Source organism: Bos indicus x Bos taurus, chromosome 2, assembly GCF_003369695.1.
Source record: "Bos indicus x Bos taurus breed Angus x Brahman F1 hybrid chromosome 2, Bos_hybrid_MaternalHap_v2.0, whole genome shotgun sequence".
Classification (NCBI taxonomy): Eukaryota; Metazoa; Chordata; class Mammalia; order Artiodactyla; family Bovidae; genus Bos; species Bos indicus x Bos taurus.
Genome location: NC_040077.1, coordinates 95,542,911 through 95,560,603, shown reverse-complemented (window position 1 = coordinate 95,560,603; position 17,693 = coordinate 95,542,911). Strand labels below are relative to the sequence as shown.

Here is a 17,693-nt window from a genome sequence, read left to right as displayed (position 1 = left end):
TCTTGGGCTCTTGCCTCAAGGGCCCTGATTCATTTCTAGCCATGATTGCATCATTGTGCATGTGTGTCTCTGTGTGAGACATGTGGGTGTTTCTCCAGTCATATGAAAGAGTTCGCCACAGCTATCCACCCTCCCCTCCCCACTCTGCTTTCTATCATACTCCATCAGCTATGGCTAAATAATAAAATCAAGAAGGAGGCAGCCACGAGGGACTTCATACAGACGAGAGGTCTGGTCCTCTTAAAGATTATACATGCTGCCATAGGAAACATTAAGAATTAAAATCATGATTATATTGGGTGTTTGCTTTGCGATCCTTACTAGCGTTTTGAGTCAGTGAATAAAGTGAGGTTGCTGTTTTAATTGGCTCCTTGCGAAAGTGGTTGGACAGGGTACTCAGGCTTTTTGGGGAAGTATATAGACATCTCAAGATAAAAGGTTTTATATGAGGGAAAGGTTATTGCTATTATTTTGAACTTTCAGAGTGATTTCCTTTTTGCATATTTATGATATTAATATAACTTTAATAGAAGGCTTAATGTGCAAGTTGCTAAGCACATTGCCCAATGGAAAAAACTAATGATACAACTACTGCAATGATAAAGCAGTTTTCAACTACACTTAATTATCTCTCTTTCTTTAAGTGCAATTGAAAGATTGATGAAATCTTAAAAATATGCTGGAAAAGCTTCTAGAATGAAACAGTTTAATTTTAAGATTTATGTTTTAAGTAGAGACCAGGTAATATTCTCTCTGTTTAAAAAACAAAATTAAGATGAGATTTAAAAGTTTCATAATTGTGTGATATGTATTAGTATCAGAGAAATCGGATGTTGAAATGGACACAATGGAAAACTGAAGTGGATATATTCTTAAAAATGGTGTGAAAGAGGGAGGGAGTGTGGGAGTCCTTAGTGAAATAAATCTGACATTGACCTAAACCTATTTTAGCACTAGGCTTTGGTGTAGTCTATGCATAACTTGAGCAAAGAAAGTTTGGGCACCATTTGTTCTTTACTGGTTGAAACTGTGGCTTGGGGCTTGTAGACCATGTTTTATTAATTCTTAAGACACTGAATATGGTCCACTGTGTCTGTGGATGGAAGTTTTATTGCAAAAACTGTTTACTGTTATGTAAGTCTGTTTCATACAACCATGTGAGTTGGTTCAGCTACATATTTACAACCTCAAGCTTTTGCTGGGTCCTCATTGCAGCCATAATCCTATGCTTCCTTTCCTGATCATTCTGAACAGCCTGGCTCATGACATAACCTACTGAAAGTGAAAGTGCTGGTCACCCAGTCATGTCCAACTCTTTGCAACCCCGTGGACTGTAGCCTGCCAGGCTCCTCTGTCTATGGAATTCTCCAGGCAAGAATACTGGAATGGGTAGCCATTCCTTTTCCAGGCGATCTTCCTGACCCAGGTACCAAACCTGGTCTCCTGCATTGCAGGCAGATTTTTTACCATCTGAGTCACCAGGGAAGCCCATAGCCTCTTAATTCACAGAATACACATATCCTGACCAGCAAGAACTCCTTCAACTTCTTTTTTCTGTCATATATAAACAGTGACAGCCATACCCTCCTTCTCTCCAAAGTCCTCCTTTGTTCAGCCTAGCCCCTTTAAGTGAGCTCTGGGTTGCAGACACTTCCACTCCCATCTCCTAAGGGGGCTCAGTTCAGGGTGCTTTACTAGGTGCTTTCAGTCACTCCTTTTCTATTGGTTTCTGCCCTCAGCACATACATACACTCAATTTCCCCCCATCTTCAAAAATATATATACAACTTTCCCTTGACTGAGAGTGTCCTAGCTACTGTAAGACTCCTTTCCATATATAGTCATAAGTGTAGCTTATTCTACTTCCTTATGTTTCATTTATAACTTAGCTTAGCTCAACCTTACTTCCATCCCCATCACTAATCATGAAATACTTTCACCTAAATCATTTAGCATCTTCTAAACTCCAAATCCAATAGGGTTTTTGTTAGGCCTCTGATTATTTGGCATTCTGGGGTGTTCGCTTAGAGAAAAATCTTCCACGTGATCTCTTTCTCACATCCCACATCTGATCCAACAGCAAATTCTGTCAGCTCTACTTTCAAAATCCATCCAGAATTCAACTACTTCCCAACATCCCACTGCCACCTGGTCCAAGTTACGATGACTTCTTGCCTGGATTATTGCAATGGTCTCTTAACTGGTCTCCCAGCCCCTGCCCTCACCCTCCTATACTCTGTTATCATCCTGCAGCCAAAGAGTTTCATGCTTAAATTAGGTCATGCTATTTCTCTCCTCAACCCTCTCCAATGACTGTCAACTCACTCTGAGTAACAAAGTTCTTAGTAGAAGCCACAGGGCCCTACAGGATCCTCCCCTTATTCCTGTTTTTAGCTCTTACAGTTTCTCTTGCCTCTCCCAGACCAAGACTAGCATAAAGATCACAAAAATTGTCTGGGGTGCAAAATTGAAGAAGGTTCCCTCTCTCCATCTTGTATGTCATTCTTAAAATGATTATTGACAACTATGGACAACTTCTTAAAATCCCTAAGTTGCCTGGTTTACCTTTAGTCTCTTTGACTTTCTCCTGCATTCATCCTCACGCCCATCTAAGCAGCATGGTGTAATCACGCAATGGTCAGGTTTTGCTGTGCGGATATGGAGCTAGAGTGCTTGAGTTCAGTTTCTAGAACCATGTGGCCCTAGACAATTATTTCAACATTCTAAGCTTCGATTTCCTCATTTGGAAAATTGAAATAATAATGTTTACTCTGTAGTGTTGTTGTCTGATTAAATAAGTCATATAAGCATTTAGCATGATGCCTGGCATACAAGTGCTCAGTAAACATTCATTATTATAGTAATAACAACATCATTCCTCCTGTGTGCATCCACTTAAAGCCCACTGTCCTCTCTAGTAAACTAATTGAGTTTTTCCAGAACAACTGCAAAACAATTCCTGATAGAAATTAACTGATTTTGTCTTTAAAGGCAAAGAAGAGGAATGACATAGTTCACATTCCTTTTCTTACAGGAAAAATGTTAAGGGTCACACTTTTGCCAAGAAATTTGAAGACCAAAGTTAATTAAAACATTATTCCTAGAAAGAAAGAGGAACATGACATTCACAAAATTCCCTTATCAAATCACATGCTGAAGTTATACAGTATCAATGACATACAAGATGGAAGAGAAATTATAATCACATGTGTGAGGACCAGCAGAGATTTTTACTTGGCACATAGTGGGCTGAATCTTGGCATATGAGTGGTATATATGAATGAAGTGTTTGATGACTTTAAATTATATTTTTCTAAAACTCCAGGCTACTGGGAGAGAATTTGTTTAGCTAACAATGATTTTGTGAGTCATTCTATGAGATGCACTAGTAGGGTTTATACTGATGGAACACAAGCTGTGGGCTCAGCAAGGAACTCTGTGTGTTCCTTCTGCCTAGAATATTCTTTCTTCAGATTCCATCATGACTGTCTCCTTTTTATCAGTTAGGTTCCAGTGCCTTAATCTCCAGGAGTCAGAGCTCCTAACAGTCATTCTCCATCTCATTACACTGTGTTATTTTTGACTGACAGTTGCAGTCAGAGAAGGGAGTGTGGTCATCTTTCTGCTTCTTTTCTACTCTTCCCTCTGCATATATCTAACCTTGCTTTCTGACACTACAAGTGTTGAAGCTCAGGGAAGTACTTTGTAAATGGTCAATGCTTTCTCTTTCCCTTCTGGACACTCTCCTGGCTTCTTTGGAGACGCTGCTGGTGTTCCCTTTACCTGAAGTTCCCTTCATAAGTGAATAAATTTCTACTGTGGCAGTGGATGGGAACCCTAGGAGAAACCTAGACGGTGTATTAAAAAGCAGAGACGTCACCTCCTGACAAAGGTCCATGTATTGAAGGCTATGGTCTTTCCGGTAGTCATGTACAGATGTGAGAGTTGGACCATAAGGAAGGCTGTGTCAAAGAATTGATGCTTTTGAGCTGTGGTGCTGGAGAAGACTGTTGAGAATCCCTTGGACTGCAAGGAGATCAAACTAGTCAATCCTAAAGAAAATCAACCCTGAATATTCATTGGAAGGGTTGATGCTGAAGCTGAAGCTCCAATATTTTGGCCACCTGATGCAAACAGCCAACTCAGTGGAAAAGGCACCCATGCTGGGAAAGATTGAAGGCAGATGGAGAAGAGGGCAACAGAGGTTGAGATGGTTGGATGGCATCACCAATTCAATGGACATGAACTTGGGCAAACTCTGGAAGATAGTGAGGGACAGCGAGGCCTGGTGTGCTGCAGTCCATGGGGTCACAAAGAGTCAGACATGACTTCATGACTGAACAACAACAAATGGAAACCCTCAACCTGGCCTCACTGCCTAGCTACAACAACAAAAATATCTCAAGTCAGTCTCCTTTTCCTGCTCTCTCAACCCATTTTCAGGCAATGAATCTTTTCCTATCCCTTTGGTGTGGTAGCATTGGTCTTATATTTGGAAACAAATTTTGGGAAGGAGGGTCCATCTTGCAAGGGACCCACAAAAATTGGTACAGTAAGCAGGGTGACCACATTATTTAATGTGTTTGACATTAGTATAGCCCTCCTAGCTCTCTTATGGTTGCTGTTTACATGATATACCTTTTTCCATCTGTTTACTTTCAATTTACTTGTATCTTTCAATATAAGGTATTTAATGTCTTCTACCAGCAGATAGTTAGATTTTGTTTTTTGTTTTTTAAATCCAATCTGATAATCTCTTTTTGATTAGATTGTTTAACTCATTCATGTTCAATGTTATCATTGATATAATTGGACTTACATCTGACATTCTGATGTTTTGTTCTCTGTGTCTCATGTCTTTTTTCCTGTTGTTTTTCTATGTCTCTTTTACTACCTTTTTTTTAGAAAGTAGACTCAGGATGGGGAACACATGTATACCTGTGGCGGATTCATTTTGATATTTGGCAAAACTAATACAATTATGTAAAGTTTAAAAATAAAATAAAATTAAAAAAAAAAAAAAGAAAGTAGACTTTATTTTTCAGAATAGGACTCCGGGAGTTGGTGATGGACAAGGAGGCCTGGAGTGCTGTGGTTCATAGGGTCACAAAGAGTCAGACAGACTAAAAAGTGACTGAACTGACTGACTGACTACATTTATAGAAAAATTTAGAAAATATTAGAGTCCCTATATATGCCACCACTAATTTTCCCTATTGTTAACTTCTTACATTAGTATAATACATTTGTTACAATTAAAGAACCAGTATTCCCAGTGGTAAAGAATCTGCCTGCTAATGCAGGAGATGCAGTTTCAATCCCTGGGTCAGGAAGATCCCCTAGAGAAGGACACGGCAATCCACTCCAGTATTCTTGCCTGGGAAATCCCATGGACAGAGGAGACTGGCGGGCTACAGTCCACGGGATCACAAAGAGTCAGATATGACTTAGCAATGAAACAATGACAACAATTGATATATTAAGTAAATTCCATAGTTGATTTAGATTGTCTTAGTTTTTAAAAAAAATTTTAAAAGCTTTTTAAAAATTTAAGCTTTAAAAAACTGAAAGCTATCATTTTGGCCACTCAAAAATGTACAGTTCAGTAGCATTTAGTACATTTATATTGTTGTCTACCCATCACCACCATCCATCTTTTCATCTTCCCAAACTGAAACTCTGTACCTATTAAATACTAGCTCCAACCGTCACTCTGCTCAGCCCCTGTCAACCACCATTCTGTTTTCTATCACCATGAATTTGACTAACTAGCTACCTCATATAAGGAGAATTATGAAATATTTGTCCTTTCATGTCTGGTTTATCTCATTTAGCATCATGTCTTCAAACTTCATCAATGTCAAAGTTTTCTTCCTTTATAAGACTGAATAATATTCCACTGTTTGTGCATACCAGATTTTGTTTATTCATCTGTTGATGACCAGTTGGATTGCTTCCACCTTTTGTCTATTGGAAGTAATGCCGCTGTGAACATGAGCACACAAATATCTGAGTTCTGCTCTTGACTCTTTTGGGTATGTACCCCAGATTTCCTTAGTTTTTACTTATTTTCTTTCCTCTATGATACCATCCATGATACAATATTATATTTGGAAATATGAACATATATTTGTAACAAATATACAAATTTGAACATTATATTTGTAATGTAATACAATATTATATTAGTTTCCTCTTAGGAGTGACAGCTCTCAGACTTTCCTTATTTTTGATGATCTTCATAGTTTTGAAGAATGCTAAGATGCTCCTCTATTGAAATTTGTCTAGTGTTTTTCTTATGATTAAACTGGCATTATAGGGTTTACTTGATCATAGAGATCAAGGGCCATTTTCATTACATCATGTCAAGATACATACTATCAGCCTGACTCATCATTGTTGATCTTGACCTTGATCATTTGGCTGAGATAATGTTTCTCAGGTTTCTCCACCATAAAGGTACTCTCACCTAGCTGTATCTTCTATATTGATTCTTTGGAAGGAGGTCAGCAGTCTACACGTAGGGAATGGGAAGTTAGGTTCCCTCATTAGGAACAGAATATCTACATAATTTATTTGGAATTCTCCTGCCAGGAGATTTTTCTCTTCTCCCTATTTATTTGCTTATTCAATCATTTTTATATCAGTGTGGGCACATGATATTTATTTTTATGCTATGGGCTATAATCTAATGCCATTTTATTTATTTATTTTGCTCAAATGATTCTAACCTTGGCCACTGGGAGCTCTCTCAATCGGTTCCTATATTCCTTTGGCGTATCTCTATCAATGTAGGGTTTTAATTTATTTTTTAGCACTTCCTTATTTCTGTCATTGCAAAATACTCCAGGTTCATCTTGTATATTTCTTGCCCCTGTCCTAGAATCAGTCATTTGTCCAAGAAAATCCTGTTTCCTTTTGGTTGAGAAGGGTATTAGAAACCAAGATCTGGGAGCTAGGTGTGCTTATTACTATTGTTTTGCATGTCTCACATTTTTTTTGTTTTTTTTTGGAAACTGAATTTCTTGGTAGTATATTATAGCAACTCTAGATACCAATTCCCTTCCTTACTCCCAAGGGATGGTGGTGGTTGTTGGCTTTGTCAGTTGTTGATTTGTTTAGTGATTTGGCTGAACTAATCATGTGGCATCTATTTCCCCCTCAATGGGCAGCCCCTTTAATCCATACTTACATTTTCCCCCTTGTTTTTGCTTTTAAGCCTGTCTACCCAAGGGCTTCACTGGTGGCTCAGACGGTAAAGAATCTGCCTGCAGTGCAGGAGACCTGGGTTCAATCCCTGGGTCGGGAAGATCCCCTGGAGAAGGAAATGGCAACTCAATCCAGTATTCTGACCTAGAGAATCCCATGGAGAGAGGAGCCTGGCAGGCTGTAGTCCATGGGGTTGCAAAGAGTCAGACACGACTGAGCAACTCACACTTTCACTTTTCTTTCTTCACCTAAGTAAGGGTCATCCCTAGGTCTGGGTTGGCATAAGCCACTTATTGGCCAAAGGTAGTACTTATCCCCCTTAGCCAGTCAGATTTTTGCTGTATATTTTATGACATCCATGTGGCTTCAAGGCTGCTATTACAGTTCAGGGAATTTGTGTTTATTGCCCTATGTTCAGTGAAGGACTTATAGCTTGGAGCTTCTTTCTCTGATTGTTCCCAGGAGGGCTCAGCCTTGGGGATGCCCATAATCTGCCAGTTTGTTAGGGGCGAGTGTGATTTTAGTTTTAAACCTAGGTGTCACCCTGGATCAGAATTCCTACTCTTCATGGTTTGGTCAGGGGGTGTGTTTAAGCCCCTTGTGCCAGCAAGGCTTCCATCCTGGACTCTGACTGCTCCCAGGAGGGCTTTTCCTGGCTGCTCTTTTCCCAGTTCTCTCTGTTAAACTTCTGGCTGCTCTGCTGTTTTGCATGTCTTCAGGAGCTATCCTTCTCCTGTTAATTACTCTCTACCAAGATCTACAATTACTCTCTACCAAGATCTTCACTGGTGGCTCAGAGGTTAAAGCGTCTGCCTCCAATGCGGGACACCTGGGTTTGATCCCTGGGTCGGGAAGATACCCTGGAGAAGGAAATGGCAACCCACTCCAGTATTCTTGCCTGGAGAATCCCATGGACGGAAGAGCCTGGTAGGCTACAGTCCACGGGGTCACAAAGAGTCAGACACGACTGAGCAACTTCACCTTCACCTTCAAGATCTCCAATGTTTCTTAAAACACCCTTAAGCATAGAGATCTCTACTTCCTTTTCCAAATGATTAACACCCTCAGGCAGAGTTTCAGGATCCTTCATCCTTCAGGTCTGCCTCACCTCCTGGGTGGGACCCTCATGCTGCTACACTAGAACTCTACTCCAGTTCTATGAGGGCACTGGTTGGGGATGGGGCAGTGCCAGCCCCTGGCCTTCTCAGCTTGCCCTTTCTGAACAGAACCTCTATAATGGAGCTGGGGCAAGGGTGATCAGGGTCCTTGTACTTTCGGTGAGCTACAACTGGTGCAGGACTTGGCAAGGCGCCCCATCCCCTAGATCTTTCTTCCTAGGAATAGAGCTTCTGCAACAGTGGGCTAGTGTATGAGAAATATTGCTGGCAACATGCCACTCCTGGGGTGAAATCATAGCCCAGACGGTGCACTTTAGGGAGAGGAGGCCCCTCTCTTCTTTGCTGCACATGCCCAGGATATGGGAGTTAAAGGAGCAGATGGTGGCAGACATGTCATAGATGCTTGTTCTTATGCAATTCAGCAGATTATTTTGCACGAGTATTTCTCCTTTTGCTCTATGCCCTTAAGATAATTTCCAGAGACATTAAATGATTTTACTTTAATTTTTGTAATTTTCTGTATCTAAATTGTTGTGATGCTAGGGAGAATTCACTGGGAGTCCCATTCATCATATTTTAATGGTCTTTTACACCAACAATATGTTCCCTACCATAAATACTTGACACAGTCTTCCACCATGTTAATGTTGCTGCTGCCATGGATTGCTTGGTGGGGAGTGGGGTCTGAGAAACAATGAGAATGCGAGAGCTATGGGAGAGCTAAGGAAAGAACCAGCCCTACCACCACTGGGGAAGGAAACAGGTTTTAATTTTATCAGGGGCTTCTGATTGTAATTCAGGTTGATGATCATCACCCTGGTCTTCTTACTACATTCATTCTAGCCTTCTGGGGATCCTGATATAGCCATCTGATGTTTCCTTAGGCATCTGAACTAATATCAGCACCAAATAGCATCTGTTCACTGTGAGGAGAGAAAATGCACTTTAATTGTAGCAGGAGGAATCTGGGCTAAATGTGAGGAGATAGTCCCTGATCAAAAGCGTCAGCCTGAGAGGTCTTTTTCAAGTGAAAATCAGATCATGCCTCTCTGCTGCTTCAAGCCCTCCAATGGCTGCCCAATGCAATTAGAATAAAGTCCAATCTCCTAACCAAAACCTACATTTCATTTCACTCTCTGTCATTCACATTGTTCAGTAACTCGGCCTTTCTTTCTGTCTTTCAAGTCCACCAGGCTCGCTCCTACCCTAGGAGCTTTGCATTCTCTACCTGGAATGCCCTTCATCAAATCTCCACATGGGTAACTGTGAGCAACTGTCTTAATTCCAAGTTTACCTTCTCAGGAGGACTTCCTGGACCATGATATCTAAGGTAGGTTCCCCACACCCCCATTCTTTATTGTTCACTATTCCTTATTAACCTGCTTTCACTGTCCTACTAGAGTGTAACTTCTAGGAAGCAAGAATCTTGATGACTCTTAGTTATGCTGTCTGCTCTCGCCTAAGTACTAGAAGTGCTTCCTATCCAGTGGGAATTTAATAAATCCAAAGAATAAAAGGAGGAATGAAAACATGGGTGGGATGAATGTCCGTGGTTTTCTTTTTAGATTTTAAATAAATGAATAAAATACTCTCTTGATGTCTCAGAAGAAGGGCCTAGATGAGATTTCATGTTGAGCTCTTGCAATGCAAGAATTCATTTTTACTAGCAGAAGAGTGCTTTATAGAAAGTGGCAGCCTGAAGTGTTTTCCAGGGAAGTAAATCCTCCAAACAAGAACAATTCAAAATATATTCAGCTATTCAGTTGTTTGGGTCCTGGTTTTTATTTTTATTTTTTATTTTTTTATTTTATTTTTTTTTTAGGGACGATGTTCCGGAAGGCCATGGCACAGCCCTCTGGGCTGACTACCCCCACCCGGCACGGTAACCTCTGACAACCCAGGGGTTGCTCCCACCACCCGCCCCTCTTCTGGGTCCTGGTTTTTAGTTTCACTCTGGCCCCGAGACAGTTTCATGTACACTTGTGCCCTGTTTTGTTATAACACCCAAGGACAGGCACAGTATGAGGATAGCTCACTGTTGACCTCATATACTTGTGATTGAAATAACTTTGAATATCATGACTCATGGAAGACACAGAAACCCCAAATAATGCTGGCTTTATCAACTGAAACAAATCCTGGTTCCTTTCTATTTCGTCAACCAATTGCATTTGGTGTTTCTAGTCTCTTTTAGTCTGAAACTTATCCCACCCCCCCTTTTCCCCATGACATCACTTTTTGAGAAGCTAGGCCAGTTATCTTGTAGAACTTCCCAAATTCTGAATTTTTCTTATTGTTCTATTGTGATGTTCCCTCTGTTCCCTATACTTCTTGTAAACTGGAAGTTAGGTCAAAGGTTTAGTTCAGTTCAGGTTGTCAAGAGCTCTTCAAAAGTGATCCATACTGCGTCATAGCAGGAGGCATGGAAGGTTAGGATATTCTGCTACTAGTGATGCTAAAGTTTTTAAAGTTCTTTAATTTCAGTGTTTCTATAAGAAAACAGTTTATGTTTTGGACAGTAGAGAGCTCCTTTGTACTAAAAGTAAGGTGATTTGCAGCTTACAAAATAGACACAAGCAACAGTTTGCAAGAATAGTCTAAAATGATGACTCATTATCCATTATTCCATCAGTGATGGGGGAGACACGACTGGATGTCAAAGGGACTTGAGACATAGCTGAGGTCACACTACCTCTGCCCTGGAGGATGAGCAAATTGCCATGTGTCCTGGATCCTGGCAATAACTTCAGGGAAGTGGACTTGGGAGTCTGGGGGACACCCGGTAAAGGGGTTAGGAGGTTGGTAGTAAAGTTCAGTCAGCTGTCCCCATTGCTCTTCCCCTAAATTTTAGGAAAATCTTCAGGGAAATAATTAAACAGCCAGAGTGGAAATTCTGGCCCTACTGCTTGTACTGCTGTTATTTCAAGTGCAACGACTTTACATTTATCTATTTGATTTAAAAAACTGGTTCTTGCTTTAAAAAGCTTCGGGGCACCAGAACAGTAAAATTGTCCAATAAAATACTTAAATCAGTTGACAGCACCACATTTAAAAACACGGTGTATCACAAAGTAACATAAATGCCATGACCAGTATGAGATTCCCTTTGGCTACACAAATTTTTAAGGACAGGCTTTACAGTGGATTTAACACATGTAAACCTGCATCTGGTTGAACCAGTGAAGGCAGATGGCATGATAGCAAAGCATGTCTTCACGGTTCAACCAGACCTAGGCTGAACAAGGAGGGGAGCTAATAAAATCACAAAGTAACATAAATGCCATGACCAGTATGAGATTCCCTTTGGCTACACAAATTTTTAAGGACAGGCTTTACAGTGGATTTAACACATGTAAACCTGCATCTGGTTGAACCAGTGAAGGCAGATGGCATGATAGCAAAGCATGTCTTCACGGTTCAACCAGACCTAGGCTGAACAAGGAGGGGAGCTAATAAAAATGCAAAATTACTATCAAAGCTAACTTTTGATAGTGCATTGGGCTAAGAGACTCACATTCCGTGTATCATCTAATTGTCGCAACAAAGCTGTAAAGGAACTGTGAACTTATCCTCATTTTACAGGTGAGTAAGCCAAGGCACAAACTGAGACACAGAGAGGTTAAGCAAACGTTCCAGTGTCACTGCTTGATGATAAAGCTGGGATTTGAACCCAGACATGTTGGTTCTAGAAGCTATACTTTTAATGTTTTAAATTTCTACTGCAAACTGACTGCATTCATTCATTCAATCACTTAATGACTATACAGGTGCATGTCCATGGGCATGCATCTTAATCTGTGCCAGGCATTTCATTTTACTGGGCTCAGGAATGAAATGAAAATCCAAAACACACGGGGCTCCTCAATTCAAGCTGACCCTAAATAGTAAAGGCTTGGGATTTGTAGATAAAATCTGATGAGGGGGCCACATATCAGCAAGTTATGTAACTTCTAGTGGAGGCATTTCAGGTTAGGAAGTCTTTCCAGTCTAACCATTCCATGGGCTCTCTGTTATTAACATTTACTGGCATTTTGGAGGTCTGTTAAAGTTGATCACAGTGTAGACAACGTACAAACATAAGAACAGGCTCAAGGAAGCTACTGTTACAAGAAAGCAGTGATGGAGGAAGGATCACGAGGCAAGAGGTTTACTTGAAAAGTATCTCCCATATGAATTGCTCATGTTTGCTGTGTTTTCTTTCAAGAACAGAAACTAAATAAACATAACAAGAAAAATGCCCACTTTAACAGAACACATTTATGCTTCCATTTTGGACAAAAGAATTTTTTATGTGGAGATAAGGTGGCTTATTTCAGAGAGGGATGTTTCAACAATAGCAATGCAAACAGAAGAGACTTCTTTTCATTTGCAGTGTCTGATTGAAAGCTTATCAAACTTATACAAGTGCACAGACTATGAGGTGAAAACACACTTGATTTTTTTTTTTTAAAGACCAATAAGACAGCAACATTTGTCATTGTTTTGGACTTTATAGCGTTCAAACTGCTTTCAGATACTTTATCAGAAATAGTGTATGTGTATCTTTTCATCCTCACTGGATTCTCTCATCCTCACTCACCTCCTGGCCTGGACTCAGCTCCTTGTTCTGAGGAGCTGCCCTTCCTGAAGCTGTGGGGCTGTGGGGTGTCACCACTGTGGTCAATCTTCCACAGGCCTGGAGACTTTGGCTCTTTCAGACATTTTCAGACTTGGACAAACTTTCAGACTATGCTCTTTCAGAAGGACGTAGGAGTAGACTTTCTGGGTACTTTCAAGGGGTAGAGGCATGGGGCAATCCGGAAGTACGGGGCAGTAAGTTTTTCAGTGGGTGAATATTCATCATGCCTCATCTTTCCTTGATGGGTTGTCTCCAGGTCTAGTTTCTCCATGGATATCTCACATAATCCTGCAAATATATCTGTCAAGTAACTGGTGGTGACACGGTGGCTTCACATGAAGTGCTGGTCAATGCAGTAACGCATCATCTTTTCATTTCTTCCTGTTTTTCTTGTCTTGTTTCCTTTTGCCTTCAATCTGGATGCTCTAGGATTGTACCCTCTAAATAAAGCACCAGTACTTAATCCCTGCTTCAGGCTCTGTTAGGTCTCATACACATATTTATTTCAGACTCTCTCCGCACTTTGAAGCAGACAAGTATGTTAGTGTTAGTCATAAGATGAGAAAACTGAGGCTCAGAAAGTTTAAGTGATTAGTCTGAGATTACACTCATTTATGTGTTCATTCATTCACTTATTTATTTAACAGACATTTCTCAAGCACATTCTGTATGCTGATGGAGTCTAAGACAGACTAGGCTTCTGTCTTCATGGAATTTAAATTTTAAGTTTGAGGAGACAGATGGCATGTAAGTACCATTAATGTCTGCTAAATGAATGAATTAATGAGCAAATGAAAGATTCTTATCTTTCCCAGGATGACTGACATGAAAGTGTTCATCACTCAGTCAGGTCTGTCTCTGCTACCCCATGGACTATAGCTCACCAGGCTTCTCTGTTCATGGAATTCTCTAGGCAATAATACTAGAGTGGGTTGCCATTCCCTTCTCCAGGGGATCTTCTTGACCCAGGGAATTGAACCCAGGACTTCGAGAGATCAAAAAAACATATCAAATCTCAAATTATTTTCCCCATATTTTTGGGGGTACTATTGCTTTATTGTTGCTAAGTCATTTCAGTCGTGTCCGACTCTGTGTGACCCCATAGATGGCAGCCCACCAGGCTCCCCCGTCCCCGGGATTCTCCAGGCAAGAACATTGGGGTGGGTTGCCATTTCCTTCTCTAATGCATGAAAGTGGAAAGTGAAAACTGAAAGTGAAGTCGCTCAGTCATGTCCGACTCTTAGCGACCCCATGGACTGCAGCCCACCAGGCTCCTCTGTCCATGGGATTTGCCAGGCAAGAGTACTGGAGTGGGGTGCCATCACTTTTTATAATACTTATGCTTAATTTGCCATGAAGTAATCCATATTTGTTGAGAGCCAAATGATTACTACTACTACTACTACTAAGTCATTTCAGTCGTGTCCGACTCTGTGCAACCCCATAGATGGCAGCCCACCAGGTTCCCCTGTCCCTGGGATTCTCCAGGCAAGAACACTGGAGTGGGTTGCCATTTCCTTCTCCAATGGATGAAAGTGAAAAGTGAAAGTGAAGTCGCTCAGTTGTGTCTGACTCTTAGCGACCCCATGGACTGCAGCCCACCAGGCTCCTCAGTTCATTGGGCTTCTCCAGGCAAGAGTACTGGAGTGGGTCGCCACTGCCTTCTCCGAATGATTAGTAGGCTCCTTTTAGGACAACACAGGCAGAGGGAACAAAGGTATGAAGACAACCAGGTGTAAACAAGCCCAGTGACTTCAGAAATAGAAAGAAGGCTGGTGCAGCTGGAAGTAAAGTGTGAGAGGGAGAGAAGTGTGGGATAGGGTAGAATGATGAGCAACAGCCAGGGCATACAGAGTTCTGAATATGGGTTATGGCTTATCATAAAGGCAGTAGGAAGCTACAGGAAGATTTTAAGTGATATGATTAACATGACTGCTAAGTGGTAATTCTCAGACTTTCTGACTCTTGGACCTGAAGACTTCTACATGAAGCAGGTGTCAGAGTTTGGACTAGAAGGCAAGCTCTGAGGCTCTGACTTTTGATGGAGTGAAGCAAGTTTCATAATGATGACTCAGCTATGAAGCCCTCTGGTGATGCAGAAATATGTCTCCAATGGCACACCTTCCAATACAATAGATGAAGCGGCAGACTCATGGAGTCACTTCCACCCAAACAGGCCTTTATTGTTCCATTTATAGACTGGGAATGATATAACCTCTTATCCAGTAATGAGGTGGAGGGGCAGAGACCTACAAGTCCTTGGGAGCAGGGAGCATGTGACCTCGGGCAGCTGAGAATCATCTGTGGTTCAAATCAGTCTGAGTAATCCAGGCATCAGATAGGGAGTGTCTATCCTGATAATTCCATAAGTGAAAATTATGATATTGCCTTGTCTAGTGTAAGAGAACTGGCTGATTATATTCAGTGACAAGACAGGTGTCAGCATGGGTTTCACATTGTTTTGGACATCATCCAGAAAAGTCACAGGCAAGATAAGTAAATGCAACCTGATTAATAAAGTTCTGCTTAATTTTTGTTTGTTATTTTTGTATGAAAAGGATGATGGATTTTCCTACATGGGAGGCCTTTGCAAGGGACTCTGTGATCCTCAATAAATGGGCAGGGGACTGCCAGTATTGGGTCACTGTCCTGAAGAGAATTCAGGACTTATCCAAAGGCTTGAAGCTTGGCTCCCCCTTTACCTCTCAACTTCTATTTCCCTAAAAGAGAATGCCAGCCTGGGGACACAGCTCCCCTTTTCCCTAGGATGCCTCCCTCTAGGAACTGTGTACTTTCAGTCCTCAAGCCTTTGCTAACTCAGGAGCCCTGTGCCTTTGCATCACGAGTCCCCAGTGTGGACACCCCTTAGTTCCCAGCCCATTCTTTCTTCTGACTTTGCAGCTCTCAATCCAATAGTTTGCCTTGAGGCCAGCAAAGACTGTCCTTTTTGAGCTGACCACTAAGTGACATTTCTAGTGATGTTACTAATGTGTAGTCATCTGCTCCCTTTCTTCTCCCAAAAGCAGTCGGGGAGACAAACATTGCAGAAAAGAGATTATGGGAACTGACTGGTGATCTCGTAGGTGGGGGAAGGGAGAGAGGAAATTGAAAACGAGGTGAGCTTGGTGGAGCAGAGGACGTGGAGAAGACGCCCAGGAAAGCTGATAAACAACAGTGTCTGCGCATCGCAGAATCACACCTTCTCTGAGTCTGCTGTTTCACCAGCCTGCCCCCACCAGCCCGGCGCCTCTTAGCAATTCCCCAGCTGTCAGCTCCCTACCTGCCTGGCTCTGGCTGCTCGGCTCAGAGCTGCTCCCCTGGGCCTCTCGCTGGCTTGTCAGTGGGCTGCGTCAGCATCACGCCACACTGTCTCCCGTTGGCCCGGTGATCAACGCCTGACGGGCCGGCCCTCTCTCCCTTCTCAGCTGGGGCCAATGGGAGTCAGGGGAAGGTTTTGGTTACAAATGAAAATAAAATAAATAAGTCATACTCCTGCACTCAGGAGTCTGGGAGAAACATCTTCATGGACTCGTAAATCTTTCCTTTTAAATTTGTCCTTCTCCTTCTAGATGCCCCTCCCAACCCCCTGCACACCCTTGGCTGCCCCTCAGAGTGCAGGGAATGCAAAATGCAAGGCTTGGGCGTGGGCTAGCTGTTAGTATCTCCCCCTCCGCAAGAAGCCCCAAAGGCATTTGTGCTGTGCTCTGTGTGTGTGTGTGTGTGAAGAGAGGAACCAGCTAAACAGAATCCAGGCCAGTGACAGCTTGTCCCCAGCCCTACTCTTCTGACCTTGTCAGTAAGACACCCAGCCCACTCCCAAGGCTCCCCCCTCAACCTGGCTACATTACCCCCAAAGTTCTTGGTTTCTTTCTTTCTTTCCATTACAGGGGGTTCTGATGATTAAATGCAACACTCTATTTTAAGATGCCTAGAAGTTTTTCTAAATGTGTATTAGGCGTTTTATTAAAGCTGTTGACTTTGAACGTTTTGCTTAAGACTTTGTCTTCTGTTTAAAGACGCGTCTTAAGGCAGGGGATGCTATTAATATCATATACCTGAATGTGAAAAACAGTGCCCATAAGCTGGGCCTCAGAGGGTCAGGGGAAAGTGCCAGTGGTCCTGAAGGCACCAAGAGGATGACATGTGAGAGGCGCCAAGCAATATAGGCTGGAATAAGCCTTAGACCCCTTTGCCAGTTTGCCTGGGCTTGCCCAGCTTGGTCCCTAAGGAGGATTCATGCTGTTCATCAGAGGGGTGTTCCCCGAGTAGATGGGGTAGTGGTAAGAGGGAAGCGTGGTCACAGGGGCCAAAGGACGAAAGGGAAAGAAAGCAAGAGGGTGGCTGCTTGGGCTGGGCACCCAATACTTGGTGCAGGAGAGCCCCCCCAACAAAGGATCAGCTTTGTTCTAAAAGGTCTTTTTACTCCATGAGGGTAGATGACCCTCCTTGATCACTGCTATGCCAGACTGCTTTCCCTCTCTCACTTTAATACATAATTGATGAAGCTAATGGAGTTGAAAGTGAAAGTTGCTCAGCCATGTCCGACTCTTTGCGACCCCATGGACTTAGTTCATGGAATTCTCCAGGCCAGAATATGGGAATGGGTAGCTTTCCCTTTTCCAGGGGATCTTTCAACCCAGGGATTGAACCCAGGTCTCCCACATTGCAGGCAGATTCTTTACCAGCTGAGCCACAAGGGAAGCCCAAGAATACTGGAGTGGGTAACCTATCCCTTCTCCAGCAGATCT

At 42.2% G+C, this 17,693-nt stretch overlaps 1 long non-coding RNA gene across 3 annotated transcripts in view; it reads right to left on the bottom strand.

Moving 5' to 3' along the window:
• The window catches only part of LOC113906851, a 32,384-nt gene extending 15,998 nt beyond the window's left edge, over positions 1-16,386 (bottom strand). The window contains exon 1 of one of the 3 annotated variants that reach the window (XR_003515003.1): positions 16,226-16,386. This is a non-coding gene — a long non-coding RNA (uncharacterized LOC113906851). The remainder of the gene's footprint in view (positions 1-16,225) is intronic. The other 2 variants (XR_003515001.1, XR_003515000.1) reach the window with 2 other exon arrangements.
• Between the last annotated feature and the right edge of the window lie 1,307 nt (positions 16,387-17,693).